Here is a 25,277-nt window from a genome sequence, read left to right on the forward strand (position 1 = left end):
GTAGATCAGAAGTTGTACAGAGGTATGATTGGATCTCTCTTATATCTTACTGCTTCTAGACCTGATATTCTATTCAGTGTTTGTTTGTGTGCTAGATTCCAATCAGATCCTAGAGAATCTCACTTAACTGCTCTTAAGAGAATTCTGAGGTATTTGAAAGGTACTACTAATGTTGGTTTAGTCTACAGAAGATCTGAAGAATACAACTTAGTAGGATATTGTGATGCTGACTACGCTGGAGATAGAATTGAAAGAAAGAGTACTTCTAGAAGTTGTCAATTTCTTGGAAGTCATCTGATCTCCTGGTACAGCAAGAAGCAAGCTACCATTTCCCTATCTACTACAGAAGCAGAATATGTTGCTGCTGCTGGATGTAGTACACAGATGCTATGGATGAAGAGTCAGTTAGAAGATTATCAGATATATGAGAGTAACATTCCTATCTTATGTGATAATACTTTTGCTATTTGTTTATCTAAAAATCCGATATTAAATTCTAAAGCTAAACATATTGAGATTAAACATCATTTCATAAGGGACTATGTTCAGAAGGGTGTTCTTTCTTTAAACTTTGTGGATACAGATCATCAATGGGCTGATATCTTTACAAAACCCCTTGCTGAAGATAGGTTTAAGTTCATTCTGAAAAACATTAGCATGGACTTATGCCCAGAATGAGAAGATGAGAAGTTCTGACATATGCATTAGCTCTAAATGTTTTTATGTGCTATAAGAAGTTATGATGATGGTCAATTAGAAGTTCTGATTCTGTTACTACTAACGTTTCATTATCTAAGTTGACTCAGAAATTCTTGTATAGCAAAACAGCTGTCACTAGCTTTCCAGATGATAAACACGTGTTTACTCTATTTGGACAAGCATGCTCTCAACTAAGGAGACGCCGACCTAGGTAACCGTGCTAATCACTTATTTTGTCATAATTCTCTCTCCTCACGTCATGTTACATTAAATGCTCTTCATCATTTCTTTTTAATTTTTTTATTATTTCGTTTAATATTCTTTTAAAAATGTTTCCTTTCCCTCTTTCACTCTCTCTCTCTCTCTCTCTCTCTCTCTCTCTCTCTCTCTCTCTCTCTCTCTCTCTTTGCATTCATTGTCATCTCCTTTTCATATCTTTCTCTCGTTTGAGTTTATTCATATTGCATAAACCCAAAAGTTTCTTGACCGAATCTCAGAAACCCTAAGGTTCTCCATCCTCAAGCTCTCAACATGTCTTCTGCACAACTGGTTTTTCAAAAGCCTGGTTCCTCTCCATTGAAGACATGCTCTATTCCTGAAAATGAACTGGAAGTTCTATGTGAATCGTCGGTGGATTTTGAACATCTAAGTCTACATGGTTTCTTCACTGATCCTGAAACAATGGCTCAAGGATGGTCAAACTACCTTGATAGAATGGTTGGACCTATCTATCCTGCTCTTGTAAAATATTTCTGGGTGATGCAACGGTAACCCCTAATGCTATCACCTCCTTCGTGTTAGGGCATGAAGTTGTGGTTACTAAAAAGTTGATCAGGAAGTTGTACAATCTTGATGATTATGAGGGAGTCATAGGCGTTGAACCTGGTAGAGTTTGTTGGACAACTGTTGAGCGACAAATATCAGATGTTTGTGGTGTGGATTCTCATATCTCTGAATTTCTGAAACCGTTCTACAAAGTTTGGGCTGAGATCATTCTAGGATCTCTCTATCACAGAAAGAAATATTTCACCTCAACCTTCATCAATGCAGATCATAAGCACATTCTTTTCTGTATTGGAAGAAAGATTGAAGTTAACATCTCCAACATTCTATTCCAGAACCTGAAAACTGGTATTGAATTATCACGAGATGAGGAACGAGCGAAGTTTCCTAACTTAAAGAAGAATACTATTCCTTTCGCCAGAATGATTTCAGACATTCGATAGAAGGTGATTTCATAGGTTCTTTGAGATCTATTGGAACTTCTAAGTTTTTTGGTGTCATTCAAGGACATGTTAAGAATGGTTTTGATCTCCATAGGATGTGCATCATTGAGGAATTAATTATTGTTCCCAAAATATTTCCAGATATTCTAACTAGAAGGATTCCGGTTGAAAATTTCTCACAGCTGTTCCAAGAAGAACTTAAAAAATCTGTTAAGAGTTTTTTAAAGAAATATGTTCTTGAGCAAAATGCTGTAGATTCTGCATGGATAAGAGGAAGAGCTCTTCCTTCTTTAGCTGAGTTAAGAAGGAAATCCCGAAGGAAAGAAGAAAAGAAGCTAAAAAGAAAAGCTACATAAGAAGATGCTAAGGAAGCTAAGAAGCAGAAGGTTACTTTTGACCCTCTTAAAGTAGATTCTTATCGTGCGATAAGAACTGGTAATCTCTCCAGGCAAGTATTCTCTCCTCCATATTCTGACCCTCAAACCACCCTCTCTATTGCAAATGTCCCTCAATCACCTCCTTCTACACCAATTCCTACCACTATATCACCTCCACCAAACAGCTTGCAAATACCATCATCGTCTCAAATTCTTAACCCTACCCCCATAACTACCATTCTTTCAACACCTTCTGATATCCCCTCATCATCTTCTATCCCCCATGATTCTGAACCTTCTCCATCCCATCCCTTACCTTCCAGAATATCCAATCCATATTGCCTTCTCTATCCTGACTACAAATTCACATTCCTTCGTCCTGAACCCTCTCCTCATATTTACTATGAGTTGTTCAAGTGTGATTTCACCAGTTGGATGGAGATTCTGAGAGATGCTTTTTGAAATAATCTAGATGAGAATTCTACTCGAAACCTCTGGAGTGTAAATGCAAGCTTCTCAAGCATAGTGTGTTTTGATGAAAACAATATGGACATCAAGCTTTTATAAAGGATGTGCAAAAAGAATTTCAAGTATCAAGCAAAAATACATCATTTCAAAGTCTTGAAGAATTTGTGAAGATTCAAGGATCAAGCTAAAATGTCAAAGGTATAAACAATACTCACTTTGACATATAATTGTTCACAAATATATTTTCATGCATATCATAATCATACTACAAAGTGTCATCCCTCAAAAGTTCATTTAAAACCTTTTTTCATAGTTAAAATTCAAAATAAAGGTTTTAGGAACCGGGTTGTCCCTATGGGGGAACCGGTTCCCAGCATTCTCAATTTTCAGCATTCTGTGGTTTACTATGGGGAACCGGGTTGTCCCTATGCAGGAACCGGTTCCCACGTTCAAAATTCAAATTTTCTGCTGTAACGTTCAGCAGGAACCGGGTTGTCCCAGGCAGGAACCGGTTCCTACTGAACCAGTGTGTTTTTTCATTGCATGATCTTATTTAAACGAATTCTTTTTCATACCACTTGATCATTGCATTGTTTCATGGAAAAATAACCATTCAAAGAGGTGTTTAACACACTATAAATTCTACATATTTCAAAATCATTATTCACCTTCTTTATTAACAATTCATACTCATAAATTTCATTATTTCCAAGTGTCCACAAACCAGAATTTTTATATGAAACTTTCTACACACATTTTCATAGAGAATTCATTCAAAGTTTCATGCATACATTATTGTGAACACTTATATTCAGTTTGAGAATTGTTTATTTGAAGAAGAAGATCAATCCAAGATTGATAGTGCTATACAAACTTCATCTAAATCTCTTGTAAAAATTCAAAGAAAATTATCTCCTTACTATCCAGGATTGTTGGAAGTAAGTGGTGTGTTTGAAGAGGATTGTTCTTCATTCACATTAGTGTTGATTGATCTTAAAGGTGTTAAGAACCTTTGATCACCCTATAGGTTAGATAGTAGGCATAGGCTTGTACAATAATTCTAACTATAGTGAAATCTCTTTCGTGTTTGAAAGGGGACTGGAGTACTCTCGGATTGTGAGGGGAACCAGTATATATCGTTGCGTTCTTTACTTTTCCGCACTTTATTACATTCATCACCATTACCAAAGAAAAGAAAAGAACCTTACAAAACCTTCAAATACTTAACCAAAAATTATTAGAAGTATTCTCATAAAACCGATTAAATTTTTGAAAACCTAATTCACCCCCCCTCTTAGGCGCAATCTTATACTTACATTTGGCATCAGAGCAAGTTATAGGTAACTTGTTCCTAAAGATCCAGAATGGCTTCCGCAAATCAAAGACCGGTTTTCAAAGATGGTGGCTCTAACAACAAGCCTCCATTGTTTTGTGGTGAATATTTTGACTTTTGGAAAATCCAAATGAAGGCTCATCTAGAAGCACAAGGAGAAGAAGTATGGGAGGCTGTCCTACAAGGTCCTCATGTTCCTACAACGGTCGTTAATGGTGTTGGATCGGAGAAACCTAAAGCGTCATGGGATGATAATGATAGAAAAAGGGTTCTTGCTGACAAAAAGGCGATCAGTCTTCTTCATGGTGCTCTTAGTATGGATGAATTCTTCCGAATATCAACATGTACAACATCAAAGGAAATTTGGGATACTCTTGTAGAAACTCATGAAGGTACCGCTGAAGTTAAAAGATCAAGGTTGAATACTTTAAGCCAAGAGTACGAACTGTTTAGAATGAAGCCCGGAGAAACTATTCTCGATTTGCAAAAACGATTCGTACATTTGACAAATCACTTGAAGGCACTTGGTAAGACTCTTACTACCGAAGAACTTAATCTTAAAGTGCTCAGATCTTTGACAAGGGAATGGCAACCAAAAGTGACGGCGATATCCGAAAAGAAGAATTTATCAAAACTTACTTCCGCAACATTATTTGGAAAACTTCAAGAATATGAGACAAAACTTGGAAGATTGGAAAAGCATGAGAACTTAGAGAAGAAATCCAAAGGCATTGCATTAAAAGTAGATTCAATAGAAAGCAAAATGAAAGATGCATCGGATGAAGATGAAAACTTCTTGCTTCTTGTAAAAAGGTTAGGCAAATTTTTTGGTAATAAAAAAAATATTGATAATACTAACTATGTCAAAAGAAAGAAATTCTCAAAGCATAAAGATAAAGAAGCATCCACTTCATCACAAGAAGTTACATGCTATGAATGTGGGAAACAAGGACACATAAAGCCGGAATGTCCAAAGCTTTCGAAGAAGAATGTATTCAAAGGCAAAAGGGAGTTCAAAAATAAAAAGGCCTACATAGCATGGGAAGATAATGAAGTAAGTTCCTCATCGGACTCCGATAGTGACGAAAGTGCAAACCTAGCACTAATGGCATCACACCACTCCGACGATGAAGAAGGCGAGGTTAGTTATGATGATTCTCTTTTTGATAATGGTGCGCAAGGTGCAATAGAAGAATTATTAAAAGAATGTAAAATTCTCTATAAAACTATATCATCTCAAAAGAAAATAATATCATCGTTAGAGGAGAAGGTTAAGATAATTGAAGTAGAACATAAAGATGACAAAGTGTAATACGGTGAACTGACTTTTTATCGATCGAAATGTCGCGGTAAGCAAGAGTCGCCACCGACTTTTATTTTATCCAAATTAATCAGAAAGGCTAAAAGAACAGGAAAAACCTTTTAAATAAAAACTGAGTTCGGGGGGTAATTTATGCAAAGGGAAGGTGTAAGGCACCCTTTGCATCCATGGTTTTCCATGGGCTCTTAATTGCTTTGCTTGCTCGTTTGTTTAGAGAATGTAGATGAAAGAAATAGGGACTTTAGCTTGTGAATAAGCGTTGCCCTTTTGAAAAATTATGAGAAAGAATATAATAAAAAGGTTTGAGCATTGCAAGGCAATTAGGAGCCCATGGAAAACCATGGATGCAAAGGGTGCCTTACACCTTCCCTTTGCATAAATTACCCCCCGAACTCAGTTTTTATTTAAAAGGTTTTTCCTGTTCTTTTAGCCTTTCTGATTAATTTGGATAAAATAAAAGTCGGTGGCGACTCTTGCTTACCGCGACATTTCGATCGATAAAAAGTCAGTTCACCGTATTACAGAACTGGCGACTCTGCTGGGGATTTATGATTTCTGCTTGGGGGATGATCAGTAACTTGATGTTCCCTGATTGGGATAAAGAGAAAATAGGGATGTAAACCGTGTTGAGGAGCCATGCCTTTGTTGTTGGAAGACATCTTCTTAATGATTGCTCTGTGGGGATACATCCATGTCAATTGATTTGTAGGAAGAATTTTTTTTTTTTTTTTTTTTTTACTGCCTCGGACATTGTCTCTTTGCCTTTCCTACTAATATTCTAATGGATATTCTTATGGAAGAAAATAAATGATAATCTCATTCATATGCATATGTTCATTCAAAAATTATCATTGGACGTTTGCGTATTCGAAAAGACAAAAAGGAAGATGAATTTGAAAGAAAGAAGTAAATTGTATTGAGAAGAGCCATAAATGGGCAAGATAAAACATATTGTGTGTTTCTGAAAAGGTACACAAAGAAAAAGAAACATAGCTATGTAAAAATAATCCTATTGAGTTTCCACTCTGCTATTGCTATTATGTCTTCGAGCATCTCATCCCATGCTTGTCGGAGAAAGATGACTGAGTTGATCTGAGCCCTTTGAACTTGTTGTTGTAGATGCATCTGATTGATGGATGATATGAACGAGACATAGTCGTACGCTTAATCCTTAACTTTTGCCTAGACCGCCCTTTCAGGTTTTCAGTCTAGCAGGATACCCTTTTTTGCCCAAGTCGCCCTTTCGGGTTTTCAACTTGACGGGTGTACACCTTTTTTTATATATATATCCCTAATTTTTGCCCAAACCTTTTCGGTTTGCCGGGATGCCCTTACTTTTGCCTAGGCACGTCGACCTAGCGGGTCATGTTTATGCGTAGTATTTTTTGACTATGTCTGCGTTCACAGGTTGCGGGAAGTCCTCTCCATCCATAGTAGTGAGTATCATTGCTCCTCCAGAGAAGATTTTCTTGATGACGAATGGTCCTTCATAGGTGGGAGTCCACTTGCCCCTAAGATCACCTTGTGGCAGAATGATTCTCTTTATGACCAAGTCGCCAACTTGATAAACTTGTTGTTTGACTCTTTTGTTAAACGCCTTGATCATACGTTTCTGATACAGTTGTCCATGACAAACAGCCGCGAGCCTCTTTTCGTCAATCAAGTTTATCTGATCTAGTCGAGTTTGGATCCATTCATCTTCATCTAGCTCTACTTCTTTCATGATCCTTAATGACGGTATCTGAACTTCAATTGGTAATACAGCTTCCATACCATAGACTAATGAGAACGGGGTTGCCCCAGTTGATGTACGTGCGGAGGTACGGTAACCATGAAGAGCAAATGGTAACATTTCATGCCAATCCTTGTAAGTTACAGTCATTTTCTGCACAATCTTCTTAATATTTTTGTTGGCGGCCTCCACAGCGCCATTCATTTTTGGTCTATAAGGCGAAGAATTGTGATGTTTGATGTTGAATTGTGTGCAGAGCTCAGTAATCATCTTGTTGTTCATATTAGTACCATTATCAGTGATGATTCTTTCGGGAATGCCATACCGACAGATGAGGTTGTGTTTAATAAATCGAGCCACCACATTCTTGGTTACGGAGGCAAATGAAGCAGCTTCTACCCATTTAGTGAAATAATCGATGGCTACTAAAATGAAACGGTGTCCATTGGAAGCAGTGGGCTTAATTTCTCCAATCATATCAATGCCCCACATTGCAAAAGGCCAAGGGGCAGTTAGTATATTTAGAGGAACGGGAGGTACATGTACTTTGTCGGCGTATACCTGACACTTGTGACACGTTCTTGAATAGTGGTGACAGTCAGTTTCCATTGTAGACCAGTAGTAACCTTCTCTTAGAATCTTCTTAGCCATAGTATGTCCACTAGAGTGGGTCCCAAAAGTACCATCGTGCATGTCTTCCATGATCTTTTCAGCTTCCTTCTTGTTCACACAACGAAGCAGGGTTGAATCATAGTTGCGCTTGTATAAAGTCCCATTGCTCAGAAGAAACTTGGATGCGAATCTTCTTAGGAACTTTTTGTCATTGATGGATGCCCCTTCAGGGTATTCTTGAGTCTCGAGGTACCTTTTTACTTCGTAAAACCATGGTTTCTCTTCAGCCTCGTCATCAACTATCTCATAACAATATGCGGGTTCGTCATGTCTTTCAATGATAACTATAGGAGCCTCATTATCCCAATTGACTTTGAACATAGATGACATAGTAGCTAACGCATCGGCCAGCTGATTCTCTTCTCGGGGAATATGTTCGAAGGTAATCTCTTCAAAATATGGAATTAAGGATAGTACGAACTCCTTGTAGGGTATGAGATTAGGATGTTTTGTATCCCATTCCCCTCTGATTTGGCTGATTACTAGTGCCGAATCCCCATACACTTCCAGGAATTTGATCCTTAAATCGATAGCAGCTCTGAGCCCCAAGATACACGCTTCATACTCAGCCATATTGTTGGTGCAGTCGAAACATAATCTTGCGGTGAATGGGGTGTGTCCACTAGCAGGAGAGACAATTATGGCGCCAATGCCATTACCAAGTGCATTCGAAGCTCCATCGAAAACCATAGTCCATCGGGATCCTGGTTCAGGTCCTTCATCCGGCCCAGGTTGCTTATAGTCAGTAACAAGCATCACATCTTCATCTGGAAATTCAAAATTCATCGATTGGTAGTCATCTACCGCTTGTTGCGCCAAATGATCTGCTACCACACTACCTTTGATTGCTTTCTGTGTTGTATATTGGATGTCGTATTCTGTTAGTATCATTTGCCATCTTGCTATTTGTCCAGAGAGAGCGGGTTTTTCGAACACATATTTGATAGGATCCATTCTAGAAATCAATAAAGTAGTATGGTTCAACATATACTGTCTCAGTCGGCGAGCAGCCCAAGCCAAAGCACAGCAAGTTTTCTCGAGCAGTGAGTATCTTGTTTCACAGTCGGTAAACTTTTTGCTAAGGTAGTATATTGCATGCTCTTTTCGACCAGACTCGTCATGTTGCCCCAGTACGCACCCCATCGAATTCTCTAACACTGTTAAGTACATAATTAGAGGTCTTCCTTCAGCTAGTGGTATCATGATCGGAGGTTCTTGCAGGTACTTTTTTATCTTGTCAAAGGCTTCTTGACATTGGTCGTTCCATTTCACTACTTGATCTTTCTTTAGTAATTTGAAGATTGGCTCACAAGTAGCGGTCAGATGGGAGATAAATCTAGCAATGTAATTTAGTCGACCCAGGAATCCTCTAACTTCTTTCTCGTTTCGTGGAGCGGGCATTTCTTGTATAGCTTTCACTTTTGCAGGATCAACTTCGATACCTTTGCTACTAACAACAAAACCCAGCAGCTTACCAGACCTTACGCCAAAGGTACACTTGTTCGGATTTAGTCTTAACTTGTACTTCTTCAACCTATCGAACAACTTCTGTAAATGGACCAGATGTTCTTCTTCAGTGTTGGACTTTGCAATCATGTCATCAACATAGACCTCTATTTCTTTGTGGATCATGTCATGGAATAAGGCTACCATTGCACGTTGGTAAGTTGCCCCAGCATTCTTCAACCCAAATGGCATGACTTTGTAACAGAAAGTGCCCCAAGGCGTAGTGAAAGTTGTCTTTTCCATGTCTTCGGGTGCCATCTTAATCTGATTGTAGCCTGAGAAACCATCCATAAAAGAGAAAACCTTGCATTGTGCAGTACTATCAACCAGAATGTCGATATGTGGTAATGGGAAATCATCTTTAGGACTTGCTCGATTCAGATCTCTATAGTCTACACACATTCTGACTTTTCCATCTTTCTTCGGTACCGGCACTATATTGGCGATCCATGGTGGATAACTCACTACTTTCAGGAACCCAGCGTTAAATTGTTTCTCGACCTCTTCTTTAATTTTCTGAGCCATATCAGGTCTGCTTCTTCGTAATTTCTGTTTAACCGGAGGACTGTTCTCTTTGATAGGTAAACGATGAACCACAATATCAGTATCGAGCCCAGGCATGTCTTCGTATGACCAAGCGAAGATCTCAACATTGTCTCGTAACATCTGAATCAGCCTTTGCTTGACAGCATCCTCTAATTCAGCCCCTATCTTGATTTCTTTCTTTTCTTCATCGGTACCTATGTTCACCACTTCAATTGGCTCTTCGTGCGGCTGTATAGTCTTTTCTTCTTGCTCTAGTAAACGGGCAAGTTCTCTAGGCACTTCACAACCTTCCTCACCTTCATCCTCAGCTTGATAGATCGGATTTTCAAAGTCATATTTAGCAATAGCAGAATCGTTATCAACAGGATCCAGCGTGGATGTGGATCTGCAGTGCATTATGTGGGTGTGTGTGAGAACGCATAGCTATAAAAAGTAAAAAGAAAAATAAAGGCAGACACACAATTTGAATACGAAACGTCCAATGTTTTATTGAATGAAAATATGCTTATGAAATGACAAGCCCTAACAAATGGACCATTGTGCCTCGGGCAGGACACATGGCTTTTGCGTTTATTGTTTTTATTGAAGTACAAGAATTAAAATTGGAAATGAAAGAAAAGCAGGAAATAAACTAAGAGTGGCAATTACTCCTGACTATAGGAGATAGAAACAATGTCCTCGGCCTTCCAGTTGTCCAGCCCTTTGTCTGATGTAGGGGAGATCCACTTGTCCAGGTTGTGATTATCTTCGTCTTCTTCGATGGCATTAACTCCCTTGCTGATGAAGTGATGTTTCAAGTCTTCTGAACGAGGAGGTGGTGTTCCCTTCTGATCCTTAGCAGTGCAGCCTAAACCCCATTTGTTGGATTTATACGGAATGTCAGGTAATTGCCCCCAGATGGTGCAACCACCTTCTTCTACCACAGCCCTAGCGTCTTTCAGGGAAGCCATTGTAGGAATATCTCCAGTAATTTTAGGAGGAGTGTAGACATGTTTAGTTTCTGGAACTGGTTCAAGCTTCCATTCATGTGCTATGTGGGGTGATTCAAATGTCTCTCCAGTGAACTCAAGATACTTGGTCTCATCTACGAAACTTACCAAATATTCATCTTCACCATGCACAGTGACAATCTTGCCTTCCATTGGGTATCTCAACTTCTGATGGAGAGTTGAAGTCACGGCATTTGCTTTATGTATCCAGGGACGCCCAAGTAGACAGGAATAGGCGGGACGAATATCCATCACGTAGAACACAGTATTAAAAGTTTGGGCGCCTACTCTGATGGGGAGCTCAACTTCGCCATACACAGTACTCATAGTGCCATCATAAGCTTTGACTATCACATTACTAGATTTCAGCTCAATTCCATCGACCTTGAGTCTGTCCAACACCACCTTGGGTAACACATTCAGAGACGAGCCATCATCAACTAGTACATGAGCCAGGGTAGTACCACCACATTCAATGGAGATATGCAGTGCCTTGTTATGATTCCTCCCACTAGGACTTAGATCAGCATCAGAAAACCCAAGGTAGTTATCAGTTGTTAAGTTCGCAATACAGTTCTCGAGTTGAGTGACAGAAATCTCTTGTGGCACATGGGCAGCCTCTAGAAATTTCATCATAGCCTTGGCATGGGTCTTTGAACAACTCAGGAGCGACAGCATAGAGATCTTGGAAGGAGTATGCCCCATTTGTTCAACAATATCATAATCACTCTTGCGGATGTATTTCAGGAACTCATTTGTTTCTTCAGATGGCGCATTTCTAGTGACAGTTTCAGGTTCAGGCAGCGGTCCTTTACCATGAGCATCAGCATTCGGGGTGATAATAATGGTAGGTGAAGTAACATTTGGGGAGATCTCTGGAGAAAACACCCTTCCACTCCTCGTCACCTTACTAGTTCCAGCAATGTTTCCTACATCAGGATTGACATCTTCAGAAACCTTATCAAATTCAAGTTCTTGCTTAACTCCTTGCACATAGACCTCGGAACCATAATTCCAAGGGATAGCTTTGTCAGATGAGTATGGCATAGGACCAGGTTTAGTGATAATGATCGGAGCCACACGGGGTTCAGCAGAAATCTTGAAAGGAGCCTTGGTAGGGATCTTTAGTGGTACTTTAGAGATCACAGATACATCTTCAAACTTCAAACCACGGGAGAAACCCTCACACAACTCTTCAACAGTGGGAGTCTTCTCAAATCTGATAGTGCCACGATCCATCCAGCCTTGGATGCCTCTTTTCAGGTTCTCACAACCCTCGGGTATGAGTGCACAGTAATAACAGTCGGGGTCGCAACCTGGAAATAAACCAGCTCGCAACAACTTTCTCTTGATATCGGGGAGAGGAGTCGACAGATCTCTCACATCATAGACATGGATGGTATCCATGATGGCATTAACAGCATGGTCATGTTTTGGCATCGGAGCAGTGATGACGTTAGGAGTCTCAGGGGCGTCAAATTCAATTTCACCAGCTTCTAACATGTCTTGGACTTTGTTTTTGAAGGCCCAGCAATTATTCTCATTGTGTCCAGGGGCATTGGAATGGTAAGCACACGTAGCCTTAGGATCATAAGTTGGACTAGCAGTGTTGGTAAACTTTGGAGGATCTCTCAGAGTGATCAGTTTAGCCTTTAGTAGATGTTGTAAGACTTGAGACAAAGGCATGTTGATCGGGGTATATTGTCTCCTTGGTTTATCAGTCTTGCGTTGGTAATCTTGTCTAGGAGCTTGTTGAGATATTGGTGCGGAGATGCGGACGGCACCAACAGACTGATTCTGATCATCCTTACCACGGCCCTTTTGACTATGAATAGCATTTGACTCACTTCTCCCTTGATATGGCTTCCTTGTAGTACCAGAGGATGAACCCACTTGGATTTTTCCACTTCGAATACCATTCTCCACACGTTCTCCAGTTAAGATGAGATCAGTAAATCCAGATGAAGAACTTCCCAGCAAGTGACTATAAAACGGCCCAGTTAGCGTGCCCATGAACATGTCTACCAATTCTCTATCATTTAAAGAAGGTTGGACTCTTCCAGCTAAATCTCTCCATTTTTGAGCATACTCCTTGAAACTTTCTTTAGGACTCATGGACATGCTTTGAAGTTGCATGCGAGTCGGCGCAAGATCAGAGTTATATTGGTATTGCTTGTAGAAAGCCACAACCAAATCTTCCCATGTACGGACGCTAGCACTTTCCAGCTTATAATACCATTCGAGTTGAGTTCCAGATAAACTCTCTTGAAAGAAATGGATCCAGAGCCTCTTATCAGCAGTGTGAGGTTGAATCTTCCTCACGTAAGACCTCAAGTGCATCTTAGGACAGGAAATTCCATCATACTTAGCAAAAACTGGAGTCTTGAACTTCGGAGAAATAACGACCCCAGGAACGAGTCCTAATTCTTCAAAGTCCAACCCAGGTACCTTCTGAATTTCCACGCTTCTCAGACGCTCTTCCAGTAGCCTATACTTCTCATCAGCGTAATCCTCGTCTTGGGGATACTCGTCTTCTTCTTCTTCTTCTTCTTCCCCATCAGAACCTACATGGCTTCCCTGATTGTTCTTGACACTGAGATCATCTCTCTCTTCATCTTCCTCATTCTTAGGGATTTCAGCATCTTCGGCCCTCCTGGGACGACCTTTGAACCTTCTTCCCAGATTGATCACTCCTTTGGGCTTCTGAGTCTTCTTTTCCTTCTTAGTCAGAAGGGCTTTCAGTTCATTTTGCCCATTGGCCAGGTTCAGAATCAGAGCTTGAAATTCAGCATTCTGAGTTTGGAGAGCTTTGACAGATTGTTCGAGATCCATCTTTCTTACTGAAATAAACAGCGGAAAGATGAGGCATTTGTTTTTATGAAACCTGTGATGCGATGTTTATGAATGATATGATTATGCATATGCAATGTTTCGAGGACCTTAGAATTCAAATTTGTTTAAAACAAAACAAGAAGAAACTTTATTAATAATAATTAAGAAAAAGGAATTGTAAATTGTTTTATTGTTGTCTTTTACAATAAGGAAAGTATAAAACTAGAAAATAAAAGAAAACTTAGAAAAGATAAAGTCTTCAAGTCTCCCATGGACGCTTCCTTTTTGAACCAATGAAGTTGTTGATGCCTTGCTCCGCTTGAAGTAGCCTTGTGAGCTCTAATACTTTCTTTTCTTTAGCACGAAACTGAGCTTCAAAAGTGTCTCTTTCTTCCTTTAATTGAATCCAAGATCTCTTTAATTCTTCGATGTCAGTTGGCATGTCTGGATGAGCAATAACTTGAGGAACTTTTTCCTCGCAATCGGGCTCCACTATCACAGGTAGGACATATGGATAAGGCATGACGAGACGTTGAGCACGAGTGCGCACCCATCTAAGATAAGGCCCCAAAGGAATGGAGTTTCTTTGTCCCAAGCTTTTGTTATCAACTCTATTTACCATATCCCAAGCTCGTATGAACTTCCGTCGGTGATTCTGAGTATCATCTTCATAATCAAACACAATCCCTTGTATAAGCATATGGTGAGGACCATCTCTTCGAGCGTAACCAAATTGTCGTAAAGCCAAGCAAGGATTATAAGTGATACCCCCTCGTATGCCAAGTAAAGGCACATTAGGATATTGTCCACAACGGTCGATCATGGTGAAACTTTCCTTGGATAAAGACAGCCAACGGATATCAGAATGTGAAAGTGACATTATTCTCTTGTGCCATTTCAACCTTTGGTCGTTCCTCATTACTAAGCGAGGCAAGTGCGAAATAAACCACTTAGATAACAAAGGTATGCAACACATAAGAGTCCCTCGTTTCTTCATAGTACGAGTGTGAAGAGAGTGCAGGATATCTCCAAGCAAGGTAGGAACTGGATTGCGTGTCAGAAATATCTTTATGGCGTGCACATCAATGAACTGATCAGGATTAGGGAATAATACCAAACCATAAATGAGTAAAGCTAATATGTCTTCGAAGGCCTGATAACTCATGGACTTCAAAAACATGCGAGCTTTTCCGAATAAGAACTTAGCGAGGAATCCCTTGACTCCACTTCTGGTTTCCCAATGACCATCAATATCAGACTTCTTAAGATGTAAAGCGGGAGCGATAACTTCTAATTTTGGAATTTCTTCCAAACCAGTGAACGGAATCTGATCTCGGATGGGGAGTCCAAGTATGTCAGCAAACTCTTCCATAGTAGGTACCAACTGATAATCCGGGAAAGTAAAACAATGATGCTCGGGATCGAAGAATTGGAATAGTACACTCATCATTTCTTCGTCAAAACCTGAAGTAACTAAACTGGGCAAGAGACCATGTCTTTCAGAGAATCGGGAACCTCCAGGAATCTCTAATACCAATTCTTTCAGTTCGGAAGGTATCTTCACAAAGTTAACTCGAATGGTGTTTCTAGTCTCCATAACCTACAAAACAGAACAAAGATGAATTCCTTGGTCCTTGAATGGTTAGTCATGATGTTATGATGCTCATGATGTTTATGATGTCACGAATGCCAAGTAGATAACAAACACAAGCAAGTCACACAATTTTGCCTTAAGGTTAGGCTTGCATGTGGTCTGGGGGTGCGTACCCTCCCCACTGAAGTTTAGTCGGTTCAAACCTGTCCTATATACAGATCGGGTTCTAAGGAGCTCATATCATTGACCTTTCTCGAAGGCGCTTATCTCAGTTCGGCAATCGAATCGCCAACCAAAAAGGTCCTGAAAGTCCAGTCCATATGAGTGTAGCTTCGAGTATCAACCAACTTCAGTCGGAACCAAAGCCAGCCATCTCGCTACTTTCTAAAAGGCCAAAGTCAAGTTCGACTAAGGTTCTAAGGGCGAATTAGTGCTTAATGACACCACGCGGCAGCCAAGCATTTCCTCAGGTCGGATCCCAAGGAACACCAGGACAAACCAATGTGCCACACTAACGATGGCCATCAGATCAACCACATCAGTATACGCTGTGCAGTCTCCTTGATCTCATGCCATATACCTAAGGTACTCAGATCCGGGTTAGGATCTTTCACACAACAGAATACCCAAAACAGCCCTGCAAAATTAAATCAAACAAAGCAAACAATAGAAAACATTTAAATGAATCCTAAACTTTTAAGGTAACCCCTCTTTTATCGAAATCATCCCCAGCAGAGTCGCCAGTTCTGTAATACGGTGAACTGACTTTTTATCGATCGAAATGTCGCGGTAAGCAAGAGTCGCCACCGACTTTTATTTTATCCAAATTAATCAGAAAGGCTAAAAGAACAGGAAAAACCTTTTAAATAAAAACTGAGTTCGGGGGGTAATTTATGCAAAGGGAAGGTGTAAGGCACCCTTTGCATCCATGGTTTTCCATGGGCTCTTAATTGCTTTGCTTGCCCGTTTGTTTAGAGAATGTAGATGAAAGAGATAGGGACTTTAGCTTGTGAATAAGCGTTGCCCTTTTGAAAAATTATGAGAAAGAATATAATAAAAAGGTTTGAGCATTGCAAGGCAATTAGGGGCAATTACCTTAAACTCAGATGATAGGTCTCTTTTTAGCCTTTCAGAATGAAAGGGTCTATCCTTGCCATAAGAGGGCAGGAAGCCTTTCGTTTGGAGGTTGAAGGGTCATCGAAGCATCCTTTGCCATAAGACTGTCCCATGCCATAGAAGGGCAGGTAGTCTAAGGCAAGGATCAGAATAAGCCATTTCGTAGGCAGCCAGAAGATACCTCAGCCTTTTTCCGTAGGCAACTTCCGAGGGTCGAGGTCATTTGTATATCGAAGGCAGCATCATTTAGGGTCGTGACCTTTTTATCGAGGCAACATGGCTGAGGTATCCTCGTATTCGAGGGACTTGGCTTATTCTGCAAAAAAAACACAAAGGCAACAGGCAGCAGGCAACAGGCAACAGGCAACAGAGAGGTTACCCAAAAGGGTGCGTGTGTGCAACAATCACGTGATTATGTTCAGATATTTATCTTTTAATTAGTTATTCTAATTCAGTTTAAGGCTTGCACTCCCTAAGATTACTAACCACGCAGTATATAAAGCAATAAAGGGAAGGGGGGAAATGAAACCAGCGGAGGAGAGGGGAATTGTAACCAGCGGATCCCTTAATAGGGTTTGGCATAAGTAATAATAATAAAAAGCATAAAATAAGATGAGGTTTAGGGTTACCAATGACGAAGCTTTGGCATTTGACAAACCCTGAAAGAAAAAAAATGGTAAACAAAAGAGGGTGAGTGCATTATCGGTTCGGGGACAATTAGGGTTAACCCTAATAAAATAAAAGATAAATAAATTAATAATGAATAATAAATAATACTTAGCTTTGATTTGGATTTGATCTGATATGGTTAATAGGGCGCCTTTAAGGTTAACCCTGAAAAGAGACAAGGCAGAAGAAGATGAAGGCGGAACAAATCCTTATTCTAAAAATAAATCAAGTAGAATCTAAGTTAAATTAAACAGAGCACTTAACTTTGGCTTTTGAATCAGGCGCATAGTCGGAAGGCGTGTGAAAAGATAACCCTGAAAAAGGCACAGAAGAAGAAGATTTTTAGTGTAGGGCCGATCTTCGTAAACCCTGATTTAAAATTCAAATTACACATAATTGTAAATTGATTTAATTAATTATTGGTCTTACGACCTAATTAATTAAATCGGGTTAAGGAAATTAAATTGAATGCAAAAATAATTTTTTTTATGAATTTTTTGGAATCAAAAGGAAATAAATAGGAATTTTTAAAGATATGTATATAATTAAATAGATATTAAATAAAATATATAATTAAAAAGAAAAATTATGTAAGTATTAAATTAATCACTAGATAAATAAATAATAATTATAAAAAAAGTTTCATAAAATAAATTTTGATTATTATACTATTATAGAGAAAAGAAAAAGAAATTGAATGATATATATATGTATAAATAAAATTAATTATGTTATATAATTATAAATAAAAAAAAAATTGAAAAAAAAACTTAGCTTTTATCCGGTATGGTCGCGCGCTGATGACTCTGGTGGACTCTCATCCTTCGTGCGTTAGATCGAAACAGTGACGAGATCTGACGGTTGGATGAGGAAGGTGTACCATGGCCCTGTTTATGATGCGTCCACGTGATCCCTGAGTGCTTAAACAAGAAAACGCGCGCGCTGCATTTGAATGGTCCAATGATGTCTTGCCACGACATCATCTTCAACCTCCGTTCGTAGCCATAGGTTATACCTACAGACAGGCTCGTTGCTATAGCCCCTGCGAATACGAATACAACCAAACACGAGCAAAAACTTTTCGCGAGACCACAGATGGCATCGTCCAGGTCTCACGAATTCAACCATGGCCTTTATTAGACCTGATTTTACCTGTATGCAAAAACCCTAATCCAAACCGACAAAACCCTAGCAATGGTGTTACGATCAACACAGCATATAAATTCAATTACGTCTCCAGAATCATTCATAGCAACAATATAAACATGAATATGCATCCAAAATACATTAAATATGCGTGTATGATCGAGTCCGATGCAAAGTTCAAAGGCTCAGAATTTCGACTTACAGTGGGGTGTTTTGGCGTTGTTGAATGCGCGCGATGATCTGGATCGGTTCAGAATGCTTTCAGGAACGTGTTGGGATGAATTGCAAGCCTTGAATTGCCTTACACCACCAATTTGAAGTTTGACTTTTCTCCACTTTTGTAACTCGGTTCTAGGGTTCTTCAGAGCCAAATTTCGTGCCCTTTGCATCTGAATGGCTTTGCTACTTATAAGAGACTATTTTAGGTTAACAAATTTGTAAAGAATCTTCTTGAATCATGATTTGCCAAGTTGGAAAATTTGATTGATAAAAGCTTCTAAAATTGGCCAAATCTCAATATTTTCTTAATCAATCTTGTATAGCACGAAATTATAATGATGATATGCCTTAAATGAGGATTGATTATGATTGAAGTTAAAAGAAAATCAAATCTTTGATATTTTCTTTGAATTTTTTTGATTTATGTTAATTTTAAATGAATAAAAATCCATATAAAATTAAATAAATATTAAAAATTCGTGGTATTTGAACTTGGGGCCTTGGATGACTTGTGGATCAAGATTGAATCAAAATCTCTTGGGCCCATTTGCAAACATTTTCAATTTTCTTCACATTTTTCTTCCCAAAATGACCCAACTTTGACAAGGCCTATCTCCCTCAATTTTTGAGGTATGGAAGTGTTCTAAGACATTTTGGAAAGCTTAGAGAGTCCTATAACCAGTGTCTTTGGTCTCATATCAAAATCTTTTTCCATTTTTATTTTATGTCCTTTTGAAAAAAGTATCTTTTTGTTGATTTTTGAAAAGGACCTATGATGTATGAAGCCATATCTCTTAAACCATTGACCTATGGGCTCTGATTCTTGGATCATTGGATAGAGGAATGAATTCTCTTCAAAATGAGCTTTGGCGGGAATTTTTCTGATGAAGTATGAATATTTGGTGAATTTTCAAAGTTTGGTTGACTTTTTTAGTTCATGCCCAAAATAGTAACTCTTGACTTTTGACTTCTCTGATCTTTCCTTGCATCATCATGATCAACCCTTGATCAAATGATGATTTTAGGGTTATGAGGATGCTGTTGACCAAATATCTTGAACTTTGACTATATATTGACTTGAAATGACTGTTTTGCCCTTGAGAGTCGACTGTTGACCTATTCAGGATTTGAGGGACTAAATTTGCTCTGTTTGACTTGAAACTTTATATGGAGATACTTTGGGATGTTAGTGACCCTGTGGAACCACCTTGAGCCATTGATTCAATGATTTTCTATCGAATTAATCAAACCCTAGTTCAGAGCTTTTGTATAGGAGAGTGTGTTTTGGAGCTTTGTCTTTTGTTCTGATTTTATGTGTGAAAAGTAACATGGGCAAATTTTGGGGTATGACACAAAGAAAAAATGATTAGTGTTCAAGAAGATAATGTTGCATGCAAGAATTGTGAATCACTTTCCTTCCAAATTGTCCAATTAAAATGTGTTTTAGAAAGATATGAAAAAGGGCAAATTGGATTGGAAAATGTTCTTAGCACACAAATATACTCCAATGATAAGAGCGGACTTGGTTTCTCTAAATTTGATAAACCAACATCCAACAAGACTATCTTTGTCAAGGCTAGTAACCAACCAATTCAAGAGAAAGTGATCAAGCCTAAAGTAATGCAACATTATCCTAAAAGGAAGAACTTTGTTAAGAAGAAATCTTATCCTACTAGATATAGAAGTAACTTTGAACCTACTTGTTTTTATTGTGGTATTATTGGTCACACACCCAATGCTTGTTATGTAAGGAACTTTAGTGTTCCTAGTGGACATTATGTATGGGTGAAGAAAGGAACTAACTATGATGGACCCAGAGCCATTTGGGTACCTAACAAAACTTAATTTGTTTTGTAGGTATGCTTGAAGACCACTTCAAACCTATGGTATCTAGATAGTGGTTGTTCAAAGCATATGACGGGTGACTTAAACCAATTTTCAGATCTAAAGTTAAAGGCCAAGGATTTTGTCACTTATGGAGACAACAATAAGGGAAGAGTTCTTGGCAAAGGCAAAGTTGGTGCACCACCTTTCACATCCATTGAAGATGTTCTTTATGTTGAAGGACTAAAGCATAATCTTCTAAGCATTAGCCAACTTTGTGACAAAGGCTTCAAGATCAAATTCACTAAGGAAGAATGCTTGATCATCGATGAAGTCACCAATGAGGTAAAACTCAAAGGTACAAGAATTAATAACATTTTTATGATTTCTTTAAATGATTTATCTTTGAAAGTAAAATGTCTTTTGGTAAACAATAATGAATCATGGTTATGGCATAAAAGAGCAGCCCATATTCATATGGATCATTTAAATAAGTTAACCAAACATGATCTTGTCATTGGCTTACCTAAGATAAAGTTTGTCAAAGATAAACTATGTGATGCTTGTCAAAAGGGAAAGCAAACCAAATCATCTTTTAAGCCAAAGAATGTGGTGACTACAACAAGACCACTTCAATTGTTGCATATGGATCTATTTGGTCCATCAAGGACAAGAAGCTTCGGAGGTAATGTATACGCTTTAGTTATTGTTGATGATTATTCTAGATATTCTTGGACTTTGTTTCTTGTGCAGAAAAGTGATGCTTTTAAAGCCTTTAAGAAGTATGCAAAACAAATCCAAAATGAAAAATCATTAAAGATTGTATCCATAAGAAGTGATCATGGTGGAGAGTTTCAAAATGCATCGTTTGAAGAATTTTGTGAAGAACATGGTATCTCTCATAATTTTTCAGCACCAAGAACTCCACAACAAAATGGAGTAGTTGAAAGGAAAAATAGGTTTCTAGTGGAACTTGCAAGAACAATGCTTAGTGATGAAAATCTTCCTAAATATTTTTGGGCGGATGCGGTTAGTACGGCATGTTATGTTGGAAATCGAGTAATCATTAGATCTATCTTAAAGAAAACTCCATATGAACTCTTCAAAGGAAGAAAGCCAAACATTGCTCACTTTCACATTTTTGGATGCAAGTGCTTTGTTCTCAACAATGACAAAGACAATCTTGGTAAGTTTGATGAGAAATCCGACGAAGGTATATTTCTTGGTTATTCTCTTTCTAGTAAAGCATATAGAATTTATAATAAAAGAACTTTAACTATTGAAGAATCTATGCATGTATCTTTTGATGAGACTAACACTTCCAAAGAGGAAATAGTTGTTTGTGATGATGATGATCCTTTAGATTTACCCCCAGAAGAACCTTCAAATGATACAATTGTGAAAGCACCGGAAAAACCTTCAAATGATATAATTGTGAAGGCACCGGAAGTACAACAAGAAAGTGTTCAACAAGAAAGTGTACAACAAGAATCAAACACCAATGATCTACCAAAAGAATGGAGAACTCATAGAGATCATCCTATTGATAAAGTTATTGGTGATATTAGTCAAGGAGTTGCAACAAGATTAAATCTCAAAGATGCTTGCTTACACATGGCTTTTGTTTCTCAAATTGAACTTTCCAAAGTTGATGAAGCCTTAGGAGACGATCAATGGATAAATGCAATGCAAGAAGAATTAAATCAATTCGAGAGAAATCAAGTTTGGGAACTTGTTCCTAGACCAAGTAACAAACACATCATAGGTACTCGATGGGTGTTTAAGAACAAACTTGATGAGAATGGTATAATTGTTCGAAACAAAGCAAGATTGGTGGCCCAAGGTTACAATCAAGAAGAAGGAATCGACTTTGAAGAAACATTTGCTCCGGTTGCAAGGTTAGAAGCTATTCGTCTTTTACTTGCTTATGCATGTTCTTTAAATTTTCAACTTTATCAAATGGACGTCAAGAGCGCATTCTTGAATGGCTACATCAATGAAGAAGTCTATGTCAAACAACCCCCTGGATTTGAAGACTTCAAGAATCCTTCACATGTCTTTAAGTTGAGAAAGGCTCTTTATGGATTAAAGCAAGCACCTAGAGCATGGTATGATAGACTTAGCAATTTTTTGTGTGAAAAGGGTTTCGAAAAGGGTAAGGTTGATAAAACTTTGTTCATTAAGAAAATCAAGAGTAACACTTTATTGGTTCAAGTCTATGTTGATGATATCATTTTTGGATCGACTAACAAAGAAATGTGTGAGGAATTCTCATTGATGATGCAAGGAGAATTCGAGATGTCTATGATGGGAAAGATGAATTACTTCCTTGGACTACAAATTAAGCAACTCAAAGATGGAATCTTTATCAATCAATCCAAATATTGTAAAGAACTATTAAAGAAGTTTGATATGGACAATTGTAAAGCAATGAATACTCCAATGGGCTCCGGTACATATGTTGATCAAGATGAATCCGGTACTCCAATTGATATTACCAAGTATCGAGGTATGATTGGTTCTTTATTGTATTTGACGGAAAGCCGTCCTGACATAATGTTTAGTGTTTGTCTTTGTGCTCGCTTCCAAGCAGATCCAAAGGAATCACATCTTATGGCAGTTAAAAGGATCATGAAGTATCTCAAAGGAACAACCAACGTTGGCTTATGGTATCCTAAAGGTAGTGTTTGCAATTTAATTGGTTATTCTGACGCGGATTATGCAGGATGTAAAACTGATCGTAAAAGCACAAGTGGTACTTGTCACATTCTTGGAAATGCATTAGTATCATGGGCTTGTAAAAAGCAAGCATGTGTTGCTCTTAGTACGGCCGAAGCAGAATACATAGCAGCGGGTAGTTGTTGTGCACAAATTCTTTGGCTTAAGCAACAACTTCGTGACTACGGACTTGATCTCGGATGTATTCCTCTTCGATGCGACAATACAAGTGCTATAAATATTACAAAGAATCCGGTCATGCATTCAAGAACCAAACACATAGACATTCGACATCATTTTCTTCGCGATCATGTGCTTAAAGGAGATGTTGAAGTCACTTTTGTAGATACTCATAATCAACTTGCGGATATCTTCACCAAGCCTCTCCCAAAAGAATCGTTTTACAAAATTCGACGAGAGCTTGGAATTTTAGACGAAGGTGATGTTTAAAATTTATTCGTCATTCTCAAACATCAAAGGTACACGTTTATAAAATTTTTTTTAAAAAAAAAAAAAAAAACCTTATAAATGTTCATTCATTATGTCTTGGTAAATATGTATGATATGTATGCTTTATATTTCATAAAATAAAAGATTTTGGAAATTTTCAGTCCAGGAACCGGTTCCCATGTAGGGACGAACCGGTTCCCCATACTAATTTCCAGAGGCGTGTTTTCTTTGTGTCTCAGGAACCGGTTCCCATGTAGGGACGAACCGGTTCCCACGTACATTTTCCAGATTTTTGCTTATCTTTTAGCTGTTACGAAAATGTTGTGTGGCTAGTATTGTTTTGTATATTTTTTCTTTTATATCTTATTTTTATTTAATACACATTATATCACTTCACACCACACATTTACACTCATTCACTCACATTTACTCTCATTCAACATTCATCTTCATCTTCTTCAACCTTCCACCTCCATTGTCAACCCAATTCAAAGCTCCACTATCTCACCATAACTATCAAAATTAAATACCCACTACCTCTAAACACTATATAATCCTCCACTTTTTCACACAATTCACTCAAATCCTTCTCCACTCACCAAATCCTAAAACCTCAACTTAAACCCTAACTTTCAACTCCTTTCAACAATGGCACCCAAAGTTTCAAGAAGTGCAAAGGGAAAAAAATATGGGAGAGACAAGTGAAGATCCTCAAGAGATCCAACCAACGGTCAAGAGTCGGAGACTCACATTCAACATCCGGAGTCGAAAACTCCTTGCGGCAAAATACGGTAAACTACCCGATTTCCCTAATCACAGCTTCAATTTTCCGGGTAGACTAGCTAATGCAGGGGTCGCTAATTTTGTGCTTGACCATGGTGATTATTATCCGGATTTGGTTAGAGAGTTTTACCACAATCTTAGGATAGTAACCGATGAATTTGATGATTTCACACTATTGTCAAAAGTTTCAAATAAGGATATATGCTTAGATGTTGAGGAATTTGGAAGAGTGTTAGGAATTCCATCTCAAGGCTTAGTGCTCCTTCAAGGTAACATACCGGAGGATTGGCAACCGTATAGTAAGATTGATGTCTTTGTGGATATGTGTCGACCAACTCAACGCGAGTCAGTTCGCCAACAGCTTGCTATCAAGTTTAACATGTTCGGTTCAAGCTTATCGGTGAGTGATAGGATGCTTCATCTTATCATTGCTTATGTTTTATTTCCAAAGAATTCTAACCATTCCAGGGTCAATGAGTTCGAGTTGATGGTTTTGCTTGCTCTAAGGCGTGGCATTGAAGTCAATTGGGCGCTTTCAATTATGCGCCACATGCAGCTTATGGCTTCCCTTAAAGGAGGCTTACCTTATGCAAGGGCCATCTCTCATATTGTTCGGAATGCTGGTGTTCTCCTCCAACGGGAACCAAAGAAAAATATGGATGAACAAGAGTGTGCTATCACCACCGCTACCGCTCTTAAAAATACAGGAATAGTTACGGATCGTGAAGGTAGATTCGTTTACAAAGTTGATTTTGAGCCAGCTATGCCACAAGATCCTCAACGTCCCGAAGGTGGATACACAATGGATATGATGTTTGCCAAGCTTTGTTCTATTCAAACATCCATTGATAACAACAAGAGGGAGAATAACTATGAGCATAACCTTATGAGAAGACAAATGCGGGAAATTCAACGGACTCAAAGGCGTATCTTAGCTCATTATGAGGGAGAGGAAGGAAGTGATGAAGAAGAAGAAGAACAAGAGGATGATGATGAAGAACACATGGATGAAAGTGACTAAATTATGTGCTTTAATTTCTATGTAATGTTTTCTTTC

This window comes from Vicia villosa, linkage group LG1, assembly GCF_029867415.1.
Source record: "Vicia villosa cultivar HV-30 ecotype Madison, WI linkage group LG1, Vvil1.0, whole genome shotgun sequence".
NCBI classification, from domain to species: Eukaryota; Viridiplantae; Streptophyta; class Magnoliopsida; order Fabales; family Fabaceae; genus Vicia; species Vicia villosa.